General features: G+C 55.3%; 1 protein-coding gene across 5 annotated transcripts in view; it reads left to right on the top strand.

Moving 5' to 3' along the window:
- The window catches only part of SIK3 (SIK family kinase 3), an 84,311-nt gene that overhangs the window by 15,075 nt on the left and 47,617 nt on the right, over positions 1 to 21,619 (top strand). The window contains exon 1 of one of the 5 annotated variants that reach the window (XM_013187148.3): positions 5,344 to 5,909. The exons of the other annotated variants lie outside the window; for them this stretch is intronic. The gene's annotated coding sequence lies outside the window, so the exon portion shown is untranslated. Of the gene's footprint in view, positions 1 to 5,343; positions 5,910 to 21,619 lie in introns of those variants that run through there. 5 annotated transcript variants of the gene reach the window in all.

Here is a 21,619-nt window from a genome sequence, read left to right as displayed (position 1 = left end):
GCAGTAAAGGAGCCGTGTTTCACCCGGGTCTGTTTTCTTAACTACACAACCCGATCTCACATGTACCTCTGCTGGTAAGACACCTTATAAATCGCCTCACTTGGAGAAAGTAGGTGGAAGGAGATGAAACGGCGAGAACGTAGATGTGAATTTAGTCTGAATAGTGGTGGTTTTGTTACCCCTCAAGGTTCCTCTCCTCGATTAAAGTAGTACAAGCTGCTGTTATTTCTGAGCCTTGACTTGGGCTGGGACAGCAGGGACAAGAGTTGAGGCTTTGCAGCCTGCCCGTGATGTCCAAAAAAAGCCCAGTGGAAGTGCAGAGGGACTCGGGAGGCAGAAGCGGGAGCAGTACCTCTGTGCTGATTCCGTGCAGCTCTCCGGTTCGTGGTGAGATGTTGGTACTGCCAAGGGGTTTGAGTGACGGCACTAGAGGCAGATGAAGCTTCACCTTGCTCCGTACGTTTTGGCTTAAATCTTAAAGCTTCATAAATAAGGCGGCGCGTCTCAAACCTGTTCTTTCTCATTTGTTTATTGGCGAAAAGAGGATTAAAGCTGGCTTTTAATACTTCCCTCTCCTTTCCCAGGTCTCTAAGCAGAATGCTGTTGTGTGGCTTTCCTACGAGGAGAAAAACTGAACTCCTTCTGCTCTTGAACAGCTTGACCCCCTTCCTCAGCGCCCTGCTCTCAGGGGAGGAGCAAATCCCTGCAGGGGCAGATGAGCGCTCGTGGGGTCTGCGTGCAGGCCGTTGCCTGCCCCGAGGTCACCAGGGGCGAGTGACAGGGAGGTGGGGAACGGCGCCCAGGGTGGCAGCAGGGACGAGCCTCCTTGGGGCAGCCGTGGCTCCAGCTCCTGAGAGCACCCGAATCGCTCCGCCACAGGCTAATAAGGGAGGGGATGCTCTCCTCATGTTGGAACCGGGGTGCTGTGTAGGAAGGAACGTAAGATTTGTATCATCAAAGGCAGAAAGCAAGAGGGAACATGATTTTGTAGCCTGGTGATGAGGGAACTCCCCTGGGAGGGGATAGGCATCGGTTTCCATCTGTGCTCCAGGGACTGTTTATGTATTTTGTGTTGAGAACTGTTGGATGCAGCACAGCCAGAGCTGCAGTCCTGTGAGCAGCCAGCGAGTTTCTGAGCAATAGTTTGGGCAGGCTCAGATAGCTGGCTGTATTCCGCTGCCGCTGAGGCTTGCTGTCCTTGGCTTCTCTCTTCTGCCGGGCGTTTTTAGGAAGGGGACCTGGGTTACTTACAGGTGACTGCAGGCAGTCGGGTTACTGTAGCTTGGTGCATTAATACATCCCAGCTGCGAGTGTCAGCCAGCCACGGGAGCCCTGCCAGTCCTTGGCAAGTGCAGTCTGTTGGTTTGATCCCCTTCAGATGAGTGGTGTGAAGATAACCGAGGGTTAGATGACTGCCTCGGCTTCTGCAGAGAGCTGTCGGGAGCCGCGCGCTGACAAAGGACCGGTTGTGTGTAGATCTCGGGATTAAGAAACTTCTTTTCACTTCTAACTCTACTTAAGTATTCAAATTGTTAATGAGAGAGAGAGTATGAAAAACTAGCAGGGTAGGAAGCAGGGTTTCCAGTAAATCTCAAACCACAAGAGGTTTGTCATTATCTTGGGGGTGGGGGGGAGCCCTGTTGTCTATTTACTAGAAAGGAACCAAAAAGGCGAGGCTCGGCTCACAGACCCAACACCTTCTTACTTTTTCAGACGCGGGTTTGTAAAAGGTGGAAAAAGATAAGCTGCTTGCCCCTCGGAGAGGCGCACGAAACCAACGGCTGGCTGTCGGGAGCAGAAGCTGCCGGGGTGGTGGTGCACGAAACAAGCCTGGTCCTGCAGCACTTTGTTTAGATAAAAGATACTGGGAGCGTTCGGCAGCAACCTGCAGGGGCTTCAGAGCACGGGGTAACGCGCTGAGCCGCGCGCTGGGCTGGTCGGGTGCGCTCAGCCAGGGGCGCGTCACCCTCAGGGCACGGTGCGCGTCCCGTTAAAGGCCACAGGGCTGGGGTTAGGGCAAACGAGCCGCGTTTCTCAAGCGCTGCCCTGCTGCCTCGGGGTGGGACGCGGGCCGGTGGCAGGCACCGGTGGCCCGCCGACGTCTCGTGCTGAACCCACAGCCCCCGGTGCCGGCTGCTGCCAGGCCGGCGCGGTTCTCGCTCTCCGCAGCAGGACCCGTTCGGATCGAGGCTGAGCTCCCGCAGGGCCTTCGTGGCGGGGCGATGCCCGCGGCGGCTGGACACCAGCAGGCTGTGGGACAGGGAAGGTGTTTCGGCGAGGTACACCTGCTGCTGCGGAGGCACTGATGCTTCACTAGCAGACACCCGTCCCCCGTTAAGAAGCCATCGGCTCATGCAAAAAGCGAAGGGTCTGAGCTTTATATAACCAAATCCGTTGGCTCTAAGGCTTTTCAGAAACAAATTTTGTGACTGCGCTGGAGGCTAATTACAGCAATATGTATGCCGGCGTTCCGTAGTGAATCAGAATATCTTTGGATCTATCCATATGCTCGTTGTTGCGTTACTTTTCAGCGGGCATGAACGCGGTCCAGGAGGGGGCTGAGGAGGGTGTGTGGCGTGGGAGAGCTTCCAGCGTGCCTCCTGTTTGGGTGAGCTCGCTGCCTGGCTTCCTGCAGGGTGCTGGTGCGGAGAGCCTGGTCTGTGAGGCAGCGATCTGCTTGTGTGCTGTTGCTTTTTAGATCATAAAATGTTGTTGGCCCGTAAAATCGAGCTGGAATGGGTAACTTTAAAAGTCTTTATGTAACCCCCTTTACGTAAGCCCCTTTGTTAATTAGTCATTTACTTAAACAGCCACTGAATAAACATAACTGCATATCTGCACTTCTTGAGCATAGCTGCAGAAGCCCAGGAAAGCGTGCGTGTAATGCAGAGCTTGGGATCTTCAACCTGGGCTTGCATCGTTTTATTTCTTCTCCCTAGATAAATAGCTACAGTGCTCCAGCAAACACTGCCGTCTCTGAGACGGGGACTTTCTTCCTGCAGTGTTTGAAGAGGCGTGTGAGTTTTACACCGTGATATGCGTGGCTTTGGGTATGGTAAGGATGTGATAGGACTGAGAACCAGCCCGAGATCCCAGCCCCTTCACGGCTCGGTGCCTGCGAGGTGCCTGCCCTGCGCCGGCGCTCGGGGTGGGCTAGGTCTGGCCCTGTGCTTTCTGTGACTCTCACCCGGTTGTTTTGTACCGCGGCTGATGAAAGCAATGGGTGCTGTTCATCCTCCTTTCTCCACACCTCTGCAGTGATGTACGGCTGAAGCAGGGATGAGTAATGCTTTTTGAAGAAATGTTACTCTAACCTTTATGCTGGATGCGTCGATTGAACATTTTAATCTCTAGATTTTCCATTTCATTGGGATGACTGTACATTCCTATCAAGTGATTCATTTGATTAACATAAGTTTTCTACGAACCAAAATATCTCTTCAGACCCTCGGAGCACACGGGCTCTTGAGCACAAACCCGTACTTTTGTGGCTGGAGTTCTGCCTTTGCCGTAGCCCCGCGGGGCGGGCAGACAGGTCGGCGTGTGGCGCTGCCCTCTTTGTCCGCTTACCGAACGCCCTCGGTTCCCTCGCATTCCATTTCAGTGACGTTGGAAATCTTTTTTCTTCCTTCCCCAGAGGGACCAAGCAGAGCTGTTTACCCTCAGCTAGCCGGCTTCCCAAGGGTTCTCAAGTACCGTAAGGCTGGGGGAGAGAAGGGTGGCCGGAGAGACCCGGGCCAGGAGCGCTGACGTTTGGTCTTCGTCCCGTCAGGTGCTCTGCCATCACCGCGCTCCTCTTGGTTTTCCTCCTGCAGCTGCTCCCTCGGCTCTTCGGCCTTCCGTGGGCTGTGCCAAAGCTCTGTCCTAAAGCTGCCGGTGCCGGAGCGCGTGCATCAGTGGTGGGAACGTGACTGGGGTGTCCTGGGGGGTCCGCAGAAGGATAGTTCCAGGCCGTGCCTTGCTCAGGTTTTTTCTTGGTGGCTCTGAAACTCTCCTCGACATACGCCGTATCTTCGTAGAGTTGTTCGCCTGTCCTGCTTGTTTGCAGCCGCATCTTCCTACGCGGGCAGTACCCTGCTGGCTCACGGTCTGGTTTGCCTCATACGTGCGCCCGTTGCTCCTCGCCATCGAGATGTGCCTGCTGTGAGCTGTGCTCCGTGGACGAGCTGTTCGCAGACAATCAGCTGGAAAACAACTTCAGCAAGGCAGCGTTTAAATATTCTGCGCCCCTTGGTCATCTTGAACTGCCCGGTCTGCGCCAGGCGTTGCGCGTGTGGCAGGGCCGGTGCTCGGAGGTGTAACGGCGTTAACCCTGGCTCCCGTCAGCGCAGGGGCTGCAGCAGTGACACGCCGCTGGGCTACGTCACTCCCGACGCTAATCCTAAAGCCGTACTCACCTGTGGTGGGGTGTGAATCCACTCCTTTGACTCTTCTTTTTGTGATTTTTTTAAACCTGGAGCCTTGCCAAGCCTTTAATCCTGCTGGCACAGCAGCCCTCCCCCTTGCAGCTCCCTGTGTGTGCCGGGGTGGTGCAGCTGGCTGCTCCGTGGTCAGGTTTTGTGCTCTGACCTCCGAGCCCCGTGGCTGTTTGGCATCGCGTCCCTCTTCCCGTTCCCAGGCACTCGTGGAAGCCGTAGCCTGTAAGGAACACGTTTTTGCAGAGCCCCGCTGATGGGAATGAGTTACCCTCTGCGGGCTTGTGGCTTCTTGAGGAGGTGCACGTCCTGGCCCCGGCCCACTGCAGTTATCTCAGATGTCACTGTTAGTTAGTTGTTCTCGGAGACTCTACCGCATTTCACAACCAGGGAAAAGTTCTCGTTTCCCCTGGGGCAGCTGCTGCATTTAAAGAATTTTTGATAGCTACTGGGATAGAAAACTCCGTTCCGTTTTGTACCTGTTTTATAGGAGATCAGGCTGATGTGGCTGAAGATCGTTTCTCAACTTCTCTCACGTTCTCTCCAGAAGGTTCTCCCGCACCGTGTAAGCTCCTGTGGCTGGGCCAGCTCTGCCTGACTTTCTCCTCGTCGCTCCCCAGCCCTAACAGAATTGCGTGGGGCGCGCAGGGAAGGGTCCTCGGGTCGAGGCGAGGTTCTGCAGCGCTTGGCTCTCGGCTGGCTGGTGCGTGGGGGAAGGCCGAGGCTCTCTGCCTGCTTACAGGAAATGCTGTACGGTGCTGCTCAGGCAGGGGCAGCACATCGGTGTTTCTGCTGACAGATCTGAAGCGGTGAGCTTATGCTAGTGGAGCTGGTTTCTGTGCTGTGAGCTGGAAGGTAAGCGGACGGCTGGCTGCACGCTGCGGGGTTGCGCTTGGGTTCTGTAGCACCAGGGTTGGGTCGCTTCGCTGGGGAGAAGGTTTCCTGGGTTTCTCAGGGCTGCTGCTGAATCCCGTTTGCCTCGGGTGGAGACTCTTGGCACTTGTAGCTGATTTCGCAGTGAGAGCAGCCCCTTGGAAATGACATTTCTGAATGCTGGGCCTCAGAAAGAAAACCAGGCATGGCTGGCGTGGTGATGAAGGGGAAGTTGTGTTACTGCTGAGCGTTCCAGTTCGAAGTACCCTTGAACTTTGCATGCTCTTCCATCCAGAGTGGCCGCTTGGCGGGGAAGCCTGTGTTGAAAGAGACCTTCCTGGAAAGGTTGGGTGGCACACGATGTGGTTACGGGAGCAGCCCGCCCGCCCGCACGTGCGCCTGGCCTGACCAAAGCCAAATCTCTGCGTGTCAGATGCAAGCAGGCACAAGTGGGGCTGCTGCAAGAGGTCGGCTTGCTGGCCTCTGCGTCTGGTAGCGTGTGCTGCAGCGAGGAGAAAGCAGCACTGAGGCACAGGCAGCCGTCTCTGCTGGTGGCCGGCATCCTCCCGTGCTCTGCTGCTTGGCTGAACGGTGTCGGGACTGCACTGCCACACGCTGAAGGTCTATTTTAGTGCTTTTATTTAGTCGTAGCTGGTTGGGATTTCGATATGTGGTTTTAAATTTATTTGGGCATGTCTGGAGGATAAGAGATAAATGTTCCGCATAGAAATAAATTTGTTGGGATTGGGGAGGGCAGGGGGTAAGGGGAGGACTGGGCGGAGGGAGGAACAGCATGCTGCCTTGAAGGCTGAACGCTTCTCGTGAGGTTCTCTCTCTTTCCAAGAAGAGATACTGCAGTTGAAACGCAAGCTCTGGGTTATCCGGTTTCTAGCAAAGACCAGTTTGTTAGCGTTACCAGCCTGGCAGTTGGCGAATGAGCCTTTCCTCCTCTGCATTTAAAGAGAGAAAATGGTGCTCAGCCTTGCCAGATAGGGGCTTTATTTTCCTGCTGGTATAGTTTAAGTTAATAGAAATCTCATTTATCTGCTTCTAGTAATGCCTGTCCCTGGAGAGCAAGGTCATCACAAATGGTACAAATGAATGAATAGACGAGATCGGAAATGTGATCTGAAATTCCTGCAGGCTCGCTCATCTTGCACCCTCTGTGTGTCAAGGGAGACCGAATTTACGTCACTGTGCCTTACATAAGGATCTATAATGTGATAGCTTCTGAGGTTGTGTGGGTCTTATGAGGCTCCCGTATAATTGGTTCAGTGTGCGCTCAGTGGAGAGCTGCGCAGCGCTTCTGTGCCGCTCTGCAGCTGCATGGAGAGAGTTGGTGTTAGGGAGCCATTTCTCTTAGGTCTGTGGATCCCTTTTGGCTTTAATATCACGGTTTTCTCTGGTGCTGCAGCTGTTTCAGACTTCTTGGACTTTGAGTGCATGCTAGGTTAAAAATGCTAATCGGTGGAAGAGCACGGCTAACTTGTAAATTGGCTTCCTAAGGGCAAACAGTCAATATTTGGATAAAAGGTTGATATCAAACATGAATAAGCAAGGTACTGTGTTTGGGTGGCTACGCTTCTTCACGCTCTCTTGTGTGGCTGCCATACATCAGTCTTCCTCGAGATCAGTCGATCTCTCGTTAACTCAGCCCCCTGCCCCTTCTGGTCGTGCTCCTCAGAAGCAGCGATGCGTTTGGAAGCGCGTTGACCAAGGCGCGTTCACCAGGTAAACTGAACTACAAAGCTAGCAGGCGTGGCGCAGAAGAATGGTGCTGAGCTTTAGGAGACGGCCATACAGCTACAGCCAGGGCCACCTCCAATGGTGCCAAGTGAGAAGTTTCCTAAGATTCGCCATTTGCTTTTGGGCGAGGGGTGGGTTTCTGTGATTGACCCAAATCTGGGCAGTTGGTTAGAGCGATGGGGGTGCGCGAGGAAAGCGAGAGCCCCGTTACCCGCTAGCTTCCATTCTGAAAGCGCTCAGAGGAGAGGACTCCAGGAAGGGGGACCCCGGAACCGTGCAGGTCGCTGCTTGAAGCGTGCTGAGCTACTTGCAGGCCTTGCGGCACGCGCGTGAGGGTTACCTGGGAGCCGAGCGGTGCCTCAGCTCCGTGTGCCCTTCCACACCCCGCGTCCTGCCCCTGCCTCCCTGCTCTGCGGTCGCGTCCCAGCGCCAGCCGGCAGCAAGCGAGCTTGCGGCTGCTCGGCGGCCGTGCTGCTCTTGACATTTATGTAGTGGTCTTGTGATACTCCAGGTTTAGAAAGCAAGCAGCTTGTTTTACTGGCCGTGCCATTCGATATCTGTACAGTGTGAGCTCCAAGCTCAAATCCCCTCCGAGTACAGTACAAGTGGGACAAGTGCTCTCAAGCCTTAGATCTCGAGGGCCAGGCAGGGCGTATAAAGCCCGTTCCCGATACGGGCAGAGCAGGCTCGCTCCAGGATGGAGGTCGTGCCCACAAGCCAGGACTCCGGCAACGCTTGTGAAAGAATCACTGCAAAGCTTGCACCTGTGCTCCTAATTTTGTTGTGTTTTACTCTTGTGCAGGAACACGGAAAAACTGCTTGAAGTGTCAGAGTGATGGATGTGGGACCGGAGCAGCACTGACCTAGATAGGGAGAGCTCTTATCCACCAAAGGTGTCGGCAAGCTACAGCTCAGGCAGCTGTCTCCAGATCCCCCAGTTTGTGCAAACGAGAGCTGACTGCTTGTTGTCGGAGGGCTGTGCCTAATCCCGCCCTGTCCCAGCACCTGCGTAGCTGCCCTCCAGGCTCAATTTACAGCATCGTTTGGGCAAAAAAAGAGTTTGTATGCCCCAAACCCTCTCCAGCACCCACTTCGCTCGGTGTGCTGTGCTGTCTGACATTGTCCTTAGGACAGATTTTACCTGCAGACATCTTCTGGCTGTGGCTGGGACCTCTCCTCCGTACCTCTGTCCCACGGGAGCAATAAAAGAACCCCTGCTTGGGGTTCCGTGAAGGGTTGGACATCTTCTGGGGGGTGGCACATAGGAGGGTTGCAGGCGACTTGGGTGCCTCACAGCTGAACTGCAAAAGCTGTTTGCTGCATTTCTCTTGTCCTCAGAACGACGTCCGTGGGGGCACGATGCGTAAACGTGGGACTGAATTCGAAAGCGGCTCTTTCTGCCAGCTGCTCGGGGAGGGATTTTATTTTTCTGCTGGACTCCGCAGCGACTCGGGCTGTTTAAGCGCGTTGTAAGAGGGACAGACAGGCTGCGCTCCATGCGGTGGTCGTCGCTTGCAGAAGGCAGCAGGACAGGCTGAGATCTCTGCTGGAGCGAGGTAGCGGTCATGGGGATCTGCTCCATATATAGGCCTCTGCTGCACTGCCATTCTCAGTTCCTTCAGAAAAATCTTATAAGGAAAATCAAATCCTGACTTAGCAGCCTGTCTGTCTAATCTTTGGTGAATGCAGATGCGCATCTTGGAACAATTTACTCCTGGTTGTGTTTAGGGCTACCAGAGTGACTGTTTATTCCCACATATGGAGCATGGTTTCAGAAGGTAATTTAAACAAATGGAGTGCCACTTCCAATTTTTCAGGCTTCCAGTTTAGGAGCCAAAACTGTTCTCCCGGCTCCAGCTTGCCCACCCTGGCTGTATCAGTTCCCACATGGTCTGCCAAGTTTGCAGAGAGCCTCCCGCAGCCCCCTTCCCCTTCTGGTGAGGCGAAGCCCCCCCGGCCCGGAGCTGCCGGGGCTTTGCTCCGGGGGCGGCGTGCGGGGCTGCAGGCAGGGGACCCGGCACCGTGGCTCTGCTGAACGAGCTGCCTTTGGCTGTGTTTGTGGGGCTGGGGGCTATACAAGCTTCTAGCTGTCCTTCCGTACCTTGTCGCGGTTAAAGTTGGGTTTGGAACAGCAGTTTAGGTGTGTGAGAGTGTCAAATGCCCTCACCTGCAGGGGTTTGTTCTGCAGGGTGAAGTTTGGCGCTTCTGGTTAGCGCCAGCGTTGTCGCACCGAGTGTTATTTCCTAGCAGTGCCCTTCAGGAAGGCCACTTTGATAACAGCAGATGAGCATTATCTGTGTGGCGTGTTGGGAATCGGTGGGAAACGTCTTCCTCCGAGTTCTGTGGCTGTCAGACTGAGCCGGAGCTCTGGGAGCATCTGCGGTCACCCTGCCTGCGTGGTTCCTGTGCGTTACACCAAGGGTTTGATGATTTACAAATATTTGACTAGAAGAGGTTGATGGTTTTTCTTCCTAGTGCTGAGCTGAGCAGGATGAGAGAGAACCAAACTTTTACTGTAATAAAACGATCCAGCCCCACGCTTGATTTCCTGGTTGAAGTGATGGGGGGACCCCCCGAGGAGCGGCAGCCCAGCGAGAGGAGCGCGGGGAGCAGCACAAACCTGCCCGGGGCAGGCTGGGGAAGGAGAAGGGGTGTGCAGGCTGTATCGCACAGAGCCTGACAGCGGGTGCTCAGGAGGACGGGTACGAAGGCAGAACTGCTGGTGCCGTGCTTGCAGTTTGAGCCGTTAATTGCGTTGCCACTTGGTTTACAAAATGAGTTACCTGAATGCACGGGTCTCTTGCTTTTCTGTGCATTTTGCTGTGCTTACAGGGTCTAGGATAACTAAAATAATTCAGAACTCCACCAGTTTGTTCTTGGGAAGGTAAATGCTTTGTTTTCTGCTGAAAGAAAAATCAAAATGTGTTGTTAATTTCAGGCGCGGTTAACACCTGCTGCACCGAGTGCCTGTCTGGTCGCTGTGAGGAATAGGAAATAGGGTGAAAGAGGAAAACTGCCCCATTTCTGGGGTGTTACGGTTATGCGTGGAAGGGAGCGATGCTTGCTTTGCAGAAACACCGGGTCACCTCCCCAAAGATGCGCAGACACTTCTTAGACACGCGCAGTGATTATCAGCCCAGCTTTTCTCGTGCTCCGTGGTTCCTTGAGTTGCGATGCCTTCTCCCTGCCCATCCCGCCGTAGGAAAAAGCTCCAATACTGCAAATTCCGACGTGAAGCTGTGTATCGCAGGCTTGTTTTAAGACCCCCAAATGGATCTGTAGATTGGCTTTATTTGTTTGGTTTTTGTTTTCTTGCAGTTTCTGCGGGTATAAAAGAGGCTTTGTCCTCTGCAGGGCCCTGAATTTCGCGTGTACAAGGGGAGGCATTGAGCAAATTCCAGGCTGCGGCTTTGCTTCCACGTGCCCCTGCTGCATTTACCTGTATTTAGTGCCTGTCTCTGACTCAGTGTTTACTCTTCAGTATTTAAACATTCCCTAGAAATTAAATCTTTTAAGAACATTATTCTTCACACCAAGTGCTTGTAGAAGCCCAGTTGTGCAATGCCCACGCTCGTGTATTGGCTGCTGCCTCACTCCCTCGGAGCGTGATTTACAGCGGCGAGGCAGCAGCTCCGGCGAGCGCCGCGCTGTTACGGCTCTGCAGCCTGCTTTCAAAATAGCAGTGTCTCCCTGCTCTAAAAATACTCGCTTGTCCCTTCTTTTAGTTTTCAGAGGTTGGGTGCAGCACCGGGTATTTGCCGTGCCAGGGTGTCGGTGCTGAGGGATGAAGTCCCTCGTTGCCGCGGGCCTCGCGCTTTTCCAGCCGAAGCTGCTGGCTTGCTGGGACAGAGCAACGTGTGCAGCTCGCGTAAATGGAGCCGCAGCGATAAGTCCACGACATTCGTTTCCACTTCAAGACCAAATATAAACAGAGGTCCTCGAGGAAGCTGGGCCTGCGGCAGCGCCGTGCCGGGGAGACACTTCCCTCTGCCGCCTGGCACGGGCAGGCAGGAGTCCCCCGACCCGGGTGGCTTCGCAGCCTCCTCTCGCTGCCTGGGGGGTTGCAGCCTGGCCGCCCTTCTGCACAGACCCTCCTGTGCCCTGCTTCCCCGGGAGGCCATTGCCGTGCCACGTTTTGGCTTTGAAGTATGTTTTCAGCTCCTCGGCGCCTTATCTGTGGGTTTGAGCCGCTTGTACTGATAAGGGAATCAGATACTATTGTTGGAAATCGCTTCTCTAGGCTGTAACTCAGCTCCGGACCAAGTGGAAGGTAACTCTTTATAAAGGTGGTCTGTGCAGCTATGGCTGTGAAAGGAGCTTTTGTTTAACCAGCAAGCTTGACAAACTTAAACTTTAAGCTAATCTCCATGTTCCCACCAAAAAATGTCCTTGAAGCTTCCAGGGGAGAGGCAAAGCCCCGAAAGCTCCAAGAAGCAGGCGCTGTCTTCTGGCGTCGCCAGAGCCGTCAGGGGAAATAACCCCAGAGGTTTGGGAGAGCAAGCCGTCAGCGTGTCCCCGATGTAGCCGCTGCGCTGGAAGCACAGGGTGGATGAAGGCAGCCGGGGGTGCTCCCTCCTGCAGGGCGGGCGGGCTGCAGGCACGGCACCAGCGGCCGGTCGCAGGCAGGCAGGCGCTGGCTCCCGGGGGCCATGCCCCTCGCTGCCTGCCCGCTTTGCGGTGAGGTGCTGCTGGAAACCACGCTGACAGCTGCTGCTCAGGCTGCATCCCCTGAACGTCTTTCTGGGTCTGCGCAAACAGCTAGAAATGCGTGCAGGGGGTGGCGCGGGGGCACGGCTGTCCCGGAGCTCGCGGCACTCGCACTGGGACATCGCGGTTCGCTTTGGATGCGAGGAACGCGCGAGGTGAGGGCAAGGAAGGGGCTGTCGGGTGTCTGCATTTCTTTTTCTTGGTACTCGAGGGTTAATGTCTTGAAGGCTGCATTCCTTAGCTTCGCTTTTGGCTTCTCTTCCTAAAAATTTCCACTTCATTTCATAACAGTTGTGGAGTGAGGGGTGGTGATACTCCGGAACCTTTGCTCGCCGAGATTGGAAACGTGCTTTTGTGTGAGCGGCAGGGACGGATGGGGTCGGCCACGATTGTTTTCAGGCCCGGGGGAGCCTGGAACAGATCTTGTTTACCAATAATTTCAGCACTCCCTAAACTGAGGGATCTGTAATTAAATTAAGGAGTAGAGATAGTAAATAGGGGCAGTGGTTTTGAGAAGAAAATCACTTTCTACTGTTTTGCTGTGAAAGTTACAAATTTTGACATCTTAAGGGTAAAACCGTGCCCCACTGACTTGATTCCTTCAAGCACCAAGCGCCAAGCCAAGTTGCCGGGTTTCGCAGGCACGTAGTAAACGTCAGATTTGATGGAGAAGTCTGGGAGAGGTGAACTGCAGCCTTTCATAAACTGTTCCAAGCAGGCAGTGGTTGAACCGAGTACCAGGTAGTTTTAAGGCTGGCTTTCTGTGATTGCTCGCTGCTGGTGCAGGTCCTGGTGTGAGGTCTGGCACGGCCCGGGGGTTTGACACCAGCCTCGGCTATCTGGTGCTGTGTGCTGGTGCCGCACGTGCACGCAGGTGCCAGGCGCTTTGAGCGTGACAGCGCTGGCTTTGTGCGTGAAGCCCTTTGTACTTGAGCCTCGGGAGCTCATAACCCGAGCGGGATAACTGCAACGCGAGGTCTTCTGCGAGCGGGGCTCCTGCTGGCTCGGGTGCTTCGTCAGTCCTTCAGCCCTCCGGTTTGGGGGCATTTCGGGTGCGAAGAGGATGAGCGGTCTGGGGGAAACACCGAGACCTGACAGCTGGCGGAGCAGCTCGAACTGCTTAGCCCCCGGCGTGGTGCTCGCCGTCGGGTTGCTGTGCTCCCACAGAGGCAGGCAGCCTCCCTAGGGCTGTGCACGCTAGCTCAGGTCTGGCGTGAGCCCTCCGGGTTCACCCGTCCTGGTTGTGTCTAACGCCCGCCCGCAGCTCGCGGGTGGGAGAGGGCTGCTCCCAGAACGGGTGTCTGTGCGGGAAGGAGAAGCTGCATGAATTAAAGCAGCTATCGAACGGGTTGGCCGCAGCTGAGAGCGGACTGATCCCGAGGGCGAGCACAAAGCCTCGCAGAGCAGTGGATTTTCGTCAGAGGTGCACACGCGCACTGCCCCCAGCACTTCAAACGCCGTTCTGGGCCCGGGGTCTCCAGATGCACCGGGTGGATGGCGGGTGCAGTGCTCAGCCGTAAGAAAGCGCAGTTTACGAGACATCTTGTGACAGGGCCACTGCTTATTTGTTCCCATAGAAACTGCCATCTAATCACGGCAAGCTTATAACGGCTGTTGCTGGAAGTGCAGCCTCTAAAAATTTCTGAATACATCATCCAGATCCGGCGTGTGCTTCGCTTTATCCTTCGCTTCCCTGCCCAAGTCTCGGTCCCGTCCTGCTAAGTACACTCGGCCCAGTAGCATGCGTACGCCTGACACCTTTAATCACAAAGGAAGGCGATAATATCACCTTAACGGGACGTTAAAGGTGCTGGGTAAGGGAGAGGCGCTCGTTTGCAGGCAGCATCTCTCACCCGGCCTGCAGAGCCCTGTTACCCAGGCACGGGGAGCCCGGCCGGGCTCTGGGTTGCGGGCGTGCTGCCGGCAGCGCTGTGCTCCCGGCGAGCTGCCGCATCGCGCCCGGTGCCTCGCAAATATTTACCTGCCGAGGGTCAGGTGCAGAGCCTTGGCTTGCTGATAGGTGACGGCTGCTGTGTGGTTTGTGCATCAGGCCGGGCTGTGTGCAGGGCTGATGTCGCGGGATCTGTGCTCGCTCAGCAGCCTTTGTTTGTGCTGGGTGGGACAAGCTGACAGCTGCTCGGGACCGGTCGCTCGCCCTGGCCCTGGTGCGATCTCCGTGGGAGCAAGTGAGCTGCCGCGGGGTCCCTCGGCACAGAGCCCACGGAAGGTGACAGGGAGCAGAGCTAGCTGGGACCTCTCGAGAGGCGCCCGTAATTTGGTGTTTTGCATGAGCTTTTACTGGTGGGCAGCCGTGAAGATGTAGCGTCGTATCGTAATTCCCTTTTCTGCCAGCACACGTTGTAGCGTTAGCTGTTGCTCTTGATTTGTTCTGAAAACCCAGGTAGATTCACTTTGCTATTTAAAAAAAAGAAAAGACCCAACCTGGCTTGGGAAAGCCCCTGTGCGTGTCTGCATTTCAGAGCCCGGAATGCCACGTTCCCAAAGGGACCGGGGCTGAAGCGCTGTATGGCCTCCTGTGCCACCTCGCCTGCCTCTTTAGGATTTCTCCGGCACCTTTGTGACCCCAGCGTGATACACCGTGCTCCTGCAGCTCTGCTGACGGGGAGCTATTACACTTCGCGTATCGCTGCCCATGGTGCAGCTCTGTTAAAGCACGGTGCGGTAGTGCTGCGGCGCCCAGGCACGGCCATCGGGCTGCGGAGGGGCCGAGGCTGAGGGACGGGGTGGTTATGCGGAGTGACAGATTCCTCGGGAGGCTGTTGCTGTTTGCAGAAGGGAAGCCAAGACATCAGCGCTTAATATCTTCCAGAAGTCCTCCGCTTTAACCCCTACGGAGCCTCAGGAAGCGAATCGAGAGCCTGTGTGACGCCCTCCCCGTGGCCCTGCCGCGTGCCCCGGTGCGGGGCTGCAGCTCGTGGCTCGCAGGGGGCAGAGCTCCTGGTGCTGTACGGGGACCTGGTGGTGTGCGCACACCGCCCGTGTCACTAACACCCAGCCGGCTGCTCCCTACGTGTCGGAGACTCGCGGCTGCACGTCGGCGCTGCCTGCTGGGAACGCGATCCCCTCCGAGCTGGGCTAGGGCAGTCCTCTCGCTGGAGGTCTCTAGAGCTGAGCGGTGAACTTGGCTTTATACGTGCTGCTTGAAAACATCCCAAACCAAATGTTCATTATGCTTCTTAACACTTTACTTCATGCACACCATCTAATAACTCCTTACTTCTGAGCTTTTGCTTTTTAATAACCCAAATCACTTCCATTCAGATCCGAGGCTCATTTTCAGCTGTGGATCTGAAATTTACTCCTTTTCCTTCTCATTTGTGTCTTTAGGTCATCACCGAGCCAGAGCGAAATGGTGATCCAGGGTAATTTTCAGTAACTTTTAAAACCCGCTTGCTCCAATACCCTCTCGGTTCCCAGTATCCTGGAAGTGGAGGCTTCCCATGGACGTTTGAGGCAGGTCTTTCCCTAAAAGCGCGGAAGGTGGCTGTGTCCTGCTCCTCGCCACCTTGTCTCGAGGAGAGCTCTGCGAGGCAGCAAGCGCGGCTCGGTGACGCAGCAGGCGGAGCGGTGGCCACTGCCGCACGGCATTCTTGATGTGGAGCCTGCTGTGACAGATTTCTTCCTGCATGCGACTACATTTCCAAAACTGTGCTGCTAAGCAACTCCGAGAGCCTAGCGGTGCTCTAACGCGGTGTCAGTGAGTAACAGGCCTCTACGATTTCCTCCAGCCCTGCTGACTGCAGGCAGGAGCATTAGCAATACGAGGAACACGATAATTACGGGGGATCTTGCAAGCAGGTCTTGACTCTGGCCCCTGAAAGGGGCTGGATGTTTTGGTGCGGAGCTGCTTCAGCCATCGCTTGGCTCTGGGCAAAGCAAAACCGAGTCAGTGGTGCCAAGAGTTCACACTCCTGCTTTTGCAGGATGCTCGTAGCTCGGTGCGATGCGTATTAACGAGCCTCGCTGGTCGGACGTGGTGCTTTTTATTTTTAGCAGTATCGGCTCTTCGGCAGCCGCTTCACGTTTTAAAATGGCAATCTCAGAAGATGTCACAAACCCGCGTCTGAGGGGAAGTCAGTTGTGTTCTGCCAGAGCCGGCTGGAGTGCTGCAGGCAAACGGGCGCTAGGTGTGGGTCAGCTCCTCCGGCTCTTTGCTGGACGTTTAGGCCGCGGTGCAGCCTCGGGGCCGAGCAGCTGGCTGCGCCACTGGGCCCAGCACGCGTTCGTCGCGCCGGCTGGAAGCAGAGGCTGCGGAGGGAGGGAAGGAGGAAATGGAGGAGGTAAACCCAGAGGGGCTCATGTGTGAGATAGTCCAGAAGAAAAAGTTCGTGGCTTTAGTCCTAGGTGATGTTAGCACACTTCTACGTACGGGTTTTACTTTCCTGCTCCTTCGCCGGGGTTTTCAGGGAGATTCTGAGGCAGGGGCAAATTAAGGAAAAGAGGCTGTGCCCGTGTTCGGTGCCAGCTGGTGGTCGGCCTCCGCACAGTGCCGGGCTGGCTCCTTCGGGGGGGAATTCCTGCAAGTCTCGGAGTGCCCAGCTCCTAACAGCGAGCTCGTTTTGATACTCTCAGAAACGTGTTGTTACGGCCTGCTGGGAGGCACTGGATGGCACTGGTCAGACCGATGCTGTAAATGAGCTCACCGTAGTCTCCTCCCTCCCCTCTGCTGTCTTGGCAAATAACGGAGCCCTGCTGGGCCTGGAGCACAGATCCCCCCGAGGGCAGCTGCAGCGGTTCGGGTCTCGCCTGGTGCAGACGGCGTTTTGGAACAGACCTGTGGAGCAGCACCCGCGCTTCTTCAGCTTGTTGGAGGGTGTGAAACGGGGGAGACCTGATGTACGTCTGAGGTCGCTGAAACCTTTGTTAAATACAAATGGCAGCATGTGGAGCCCTTCGGAGTCACAAACACAGCGTTCAGAACAGCTCCCAGCGGCTGTGCGGTGCCAAAGGACGCCGCCGTTTCTGCGTAGGCTCCTGCCGGTGGCTGTGTGCTGGGGCCTGGGGCTGAACTCTGCTTGTGAAAGGCGTTTCAACTTTCTCCCCAGTAATGGCTTTTCCTCTGATTCTTGCCCGCTCTGTCTCCAGGCAACCTGGCCTCCCGCAGGATCCGTGTCCCCGTGACGTCCTTGCTGCTCTCCCCCTCAGATGCTCAGCTTTTTCCGTCGCTGCTGAGGTGCAGAGCTGAACGCATGCAAGCTGCTTTTTGTTTCCCCTCCTACGTGCAGAGTGATGTGCACTTCTCTACATGTGTGGGAAATGCAGCAGATAAAGACAAGAACATCCTGTGTTGTCATCTGATTTTTCCCAGACCTTTCCCAGACCTCCTTCTCCTCTCCTTGATTTAAACCGAGGTTAGCGCCGTGTGCTGGTGGCCAGCATTGCGCGGGCACGGCCCCGGCTTGTTTATCTGCTCTGAGACAGAGGTTCGGCTGCTTGGGTGCGTGGTGGGTGAGGGACGGCTAAGGAAACAGTCTGAATGTGGTGCCCTGAAGTAAAGGAAAACCTGTACTGAAAGGGGCCCAAGGTGGGCACGTTTCCTCCCAAATCTGGATGCATTTCTTGACCTCTCGTGCATGCAGGCTGGCCGGAGGCCAAGCAACAGCAGGGGCAGGAGTCCACCTGGACCCAAAGCAAAATGCTGCATTCCTCTCTGCGTGTCACGATGACAGGATCCAAGCCGTGCCTACGGAGCTGGTCATGCTTACTTAACCAGGCTCTGCTTTTTCACGTTGGGTTTGACAAGTTAACCGGTTGAAATCAGTTTAAGCATACCTCCATTAGGTTCTGCGCTGGCTTAACCGAGCTTGGGCAAAAACTGGTTTTAATTAACAAGTGCAGTCTGCGCACGAAGTGCCAAGATTGCTTTTAATTTGCGCAAACCCGCAGAGGTAGCTCTGCAGACTGTCAGCAGATCGTAAGGCTGAGCCCTGGCAGCGTGCATGTCTCAGTGCTCCTTCCCCTCTCCAGCAAGCCCACGCGGTGCCTGTGTTGCCGTGGTGGATCCCGCTGGGATTAACGCGGGGCCGCTGCTAACGCTGCGAGCAGGAGCTGCTTTCCCATTCCCTGTCTGTCTGCGTTTTACACCTGCAGCCTAGGTTAGATTCGGCCAGATAGCGGCCTCATTTGCAACTCAATCTTTGCGAACTGATTAAAGCGTGCCCTGGTTTGGGGATCTCGGCTCCTGCAGAAGGCAGGCTCCTGTTAGCTCAGGTGTCCCCAGGCAGCAGCAGGGCGTAAGGAAGTCTGGGCAGAGCTCTAGCCCTGGGGGACCAGCAGGGGTGGGCAGGGGGCCTTCACGTAGCCCTTACCTGGGCCGTGGTTCCTTGTGCTGAAGCTAACGTTAACAGTGGTTCTTGGATAGTCTGCCTTTCTAGTCCAGCGAAGCAGCAGAACTAAGCCCTGTAAGCAGGCGTTCAGTTTTCCAGGCCCGCCACCTGCGGATGGACGCGTGGACGTGCCTACGTGTAGTAATACCGGCCTTCGGTGTGGGCTGGCGTTTGTGGGAGGAGGGTTTGTTTTCTTCCTCAACCAGGAGAAAAAAGAAATTTTCCATACCAGCTCTAATTCATGGCTCTGACTCCGCGAAGTTCTTCCTGCCATCTGTTAAGCACCGTAACAGCTCTGAAAGGCTTCCGAGCCAAACGCAAATCACTGGCACAGGCGTCCGGTGAGCCTTGGAGCTGGGGTTTTTCCTTCTCCTGTACCAACGAGTGCTAAAGAAAAAGATGGAGAGATCAGCCGAAGTGTAAACATGGTACGATGAGGGCAGAACTTAGAAGCGAGAGGAATTGACTGTACCTCCCTTGGTTTTGTTTGAGCTGGTTAGATGTGGCATCTAAAATCCGGTTTGTGAGCGCTTGCTGGCTTCTGCTCAATCAAGTGTGGTCCTCCCCTGCAACTGAGGAGGAGAGGGCAGTGGTGTTTGGGATCAGGACATCGAGCATCTGTCCAGGACTCGGAGGGGGGGGGAAAGTCGGGAAATGTTGCCGTTACGGGCTGGAGAACTTGAAACTACAGCACTTGGGATTTGCGGAACATCTTCGTGTACTGAGATGGGTCGTTCTTACTGGTGTCCCCTGTTACGTTTCCCTTGCCTTTCTCTGGGATCTTCGTGTCCGTGGTGCTGTCCAACAAGCCTGTGACCCAGCATGTGTTAGCATGCTCAGCAGCCAGCGAGAGTAACTCTGAATCTGTTGTTGCCCATTGCAACCATGGTGAGGAAATACGCAGGGAAGCTCTGCGGCACTGCACTGTGCTGCAAGGTAACCGTGACAAGTGAAGGGGGGTGCAGGGACTGCAGGCCAGCTTTAGCAGGGCAGTCGGCCCTGCTTGTTGCTTGCAGAACCTAATTTCTAACTTGCTGTGGCTGAACGTGCAGCAGTGCGCCCCTCATCCCCCTCATCCTTCAGAACAGGGCAAAAAAAGGGGGATTTGCGTCTGGGATTGAGCCACTGTTTGGCCCCAAGGCTCGTGCTGGGAAGCAGCGTGGTTTGGAGGCCGTGGGCACCCACCAAAAGGAGGACTTGGAGCTTTGGCTGTATGCGGGTAAAGGCTGGGCTCCCAGAGGGCGGTGCAGTTGAGTTTCTCCTGGCTGTGATGGCCCTGCAGCGTTTGTGGGCTGCTGTGTGGGCACTGAGGCGATGAGATGTCTGTACCAGGGCTTAGCTCCCGTACCGAGCTGTCGACGTGAATGTTGGTTTTGTGCTTCTGTCATGGCAATCCCAGCCCTGCTCCCCTGGGACACGGACGGGTCGTAGCGGAGCGCAGCGCTCACACAAGCAGGGTATTAACGGTGCCGCAGGCCTAGAGGATTTGGGCGTATTGACTTTTTGCAGAACACCATCGGTATTTTCTTCACCTTGTGCAGACAAGTCGCTGCATTGATTCTGACGAGGGATGTGGACAAGGTGATAACTTCCTTCCTGAGCAAATGCAACTTCTCGATGCGCATTTTCGTCCACGGTTTCCTGCTTTCAGTTGCCAATATTTGTGTTTATGCCACCTCCAAAAGCCACCAATTTTGCTGCAGAATGGCCTAGTTTTATCTGCAGCATCACCATGAAGCTGGTTCTGCTGGTTGCTAATTGTGAGCTGTGGATGCCTCTTGCCTGTGAGCTTGTCAAGAGAAGTTTTTTCTGCTTTGATCACAAGCATGCTAGTGTCAAGCTGCGTAGAATGGCACTTAGGAGTCAGGAGTGCATCTTTTTTTTTTTTTTTTGGACACTTTCTTATGACTAAAATGCCACAAATTACCTATTTGCATATGCAGAGATCACTCCGAGTGACCCTAACCATAGAAGCAGACTTACGATGACAGCCTGCCTGACAAACACGTGCCTGTGCCACCAGGCTGTCCGTACAGAAAGCAGAGTTGCTGTGGAGTGACGCACATCAAGCCGAGCTCCTGAACTGGGACGTGACCTACGGTGGCCTAGAGTTCAAGTTTTCTTTATCACACACTTGTGTCCGAACACTGGTGAGGTGTTTTGACACGCAGCCAGCATGCATTTTGTTTTCTATGTATGCTTGCTTGCTTATCTGGTCTGCAGAGCTCTTCTGAGCGGCCAGCTCCGGCGTGGAGTAAAGGATCCCGACCAGCTGGAGGATCCTGACCTGCTGAAGGATCCCGTGAGGCCAGGTTCCTCCTTCCCCACCTTGATGCTGGTCTCTGCTCTTGGACTTCTCCTTCAGGCTCCGTGCAGCTTCGGTATCTGCTTACTGGGGTGCTGGTGACCCCCTCAGCAGCTGCCTAATCCAAGCAGGCTGTGTCGGAGCTCCCCAGGCGCTCCTGGCAGGCGGGAGCAGCTGGAAAGAGAAGTCGTCCTGTTGCTGCCTCTGACAGCCCGTGGTGTCCAGGAGGATGCTAGCCTTAGCACGACGGGCAGCAGAGGGCTTCCGGGCTGGCACAGCTGGAAATTGTGAGCGTAGAAAGAATTCAGGTGGGTTTTGTCTGAGATGACTCCTCCGCGAGGAGCCTTCCCAGGGCGCAGCAGTGTGAGCAGAGCCCAGTGCCCGCGGCGGGTGCTCCGGGCTGGCCCCGTTAGTTGGACGTCGCGGCAAGAGCCGTGCCCTGGGTTGCCTGCCCTGCGGAGCCTGGTGCTGTCCCGGAGGACGCCGGCTCTCTTGCGTCTCAGTCAGCCTCCTGCGAGCCCGTTTGTGAGCCCGCAGCCCCACCTCGGTGGCAGCTTTGCCTGGTGCGTGCTGTGCCGTGAAGGGCCGGCTGTGGGAGAGGAACCAAGCCACGTGGGCGTGCTCGTCCACAGCACATCTAGGGAACGTCTGAGGGCTTTCCAGGAGGAATTTGGAACAGGACTCCTCTGAACAATTCTAGGAAATGTTTTTCCTAAAAAAAAAAAAAAAAGAAGCTTTATTTTTTTCAACACAGTCAATTTGTCAGTGCCATCTGTTGGCTCGTTACACGGAGGTGATCAATTGCTGACTTACGGGAACAATTAGCAGCATAAATATTCTTTTGTAACTATCACTGGTTAGATTGATCACAAGGTCACAGTATGAGATGCGTGCGTGGTTTTTCCTGAGTTTTAACTTATGCCGCTGCAGAAACAACTGCACTGAACTAGAAGAGGTGGTTTCTTTCCGGAACGGTCCCCGGTGCAGGAACGGTGAGTTAGGTACAGCTGGAGCGGAGCCAGGGTGGCGCGAAGGAGATGTTAGCCCAGGACGGGGTCTTGCGCTTTTTCCTGTGTTCACTGCACTGAAGGAAAAGGAAATGTCCTCTTTTTTCAGGGCTTCCTTCCACTGCCCACAGACCGCTATTTCCTATCCGTTTTCCCTCTTACGCTCTCCAGTCAGTCGGACGTTCGTTCCCAGTAGGTGCTCGGCCTCCCCAGCTCGCT

This window comes from Anser cygnoides, chromosome 21, assembly GCF_040182565.1.
Source record: "Anser cygnoides isolate HZ-2024a breed goose chromosome 21, Taihu_goose_T2T_genome, whole genome shotgun sequence".
NCBI classification, from domain to species: domain Eukaryota; kingdom Metazoa; phylum Chordata; class Aves; order Anseriformes; family Anatidae; genus Anser; species Anser cygnoides.
The sequence above is the reverse complement of the archived record's forward strand: the minus strand, read 5'-3'. Positions and strand labels throughout refer to the sequence as shown.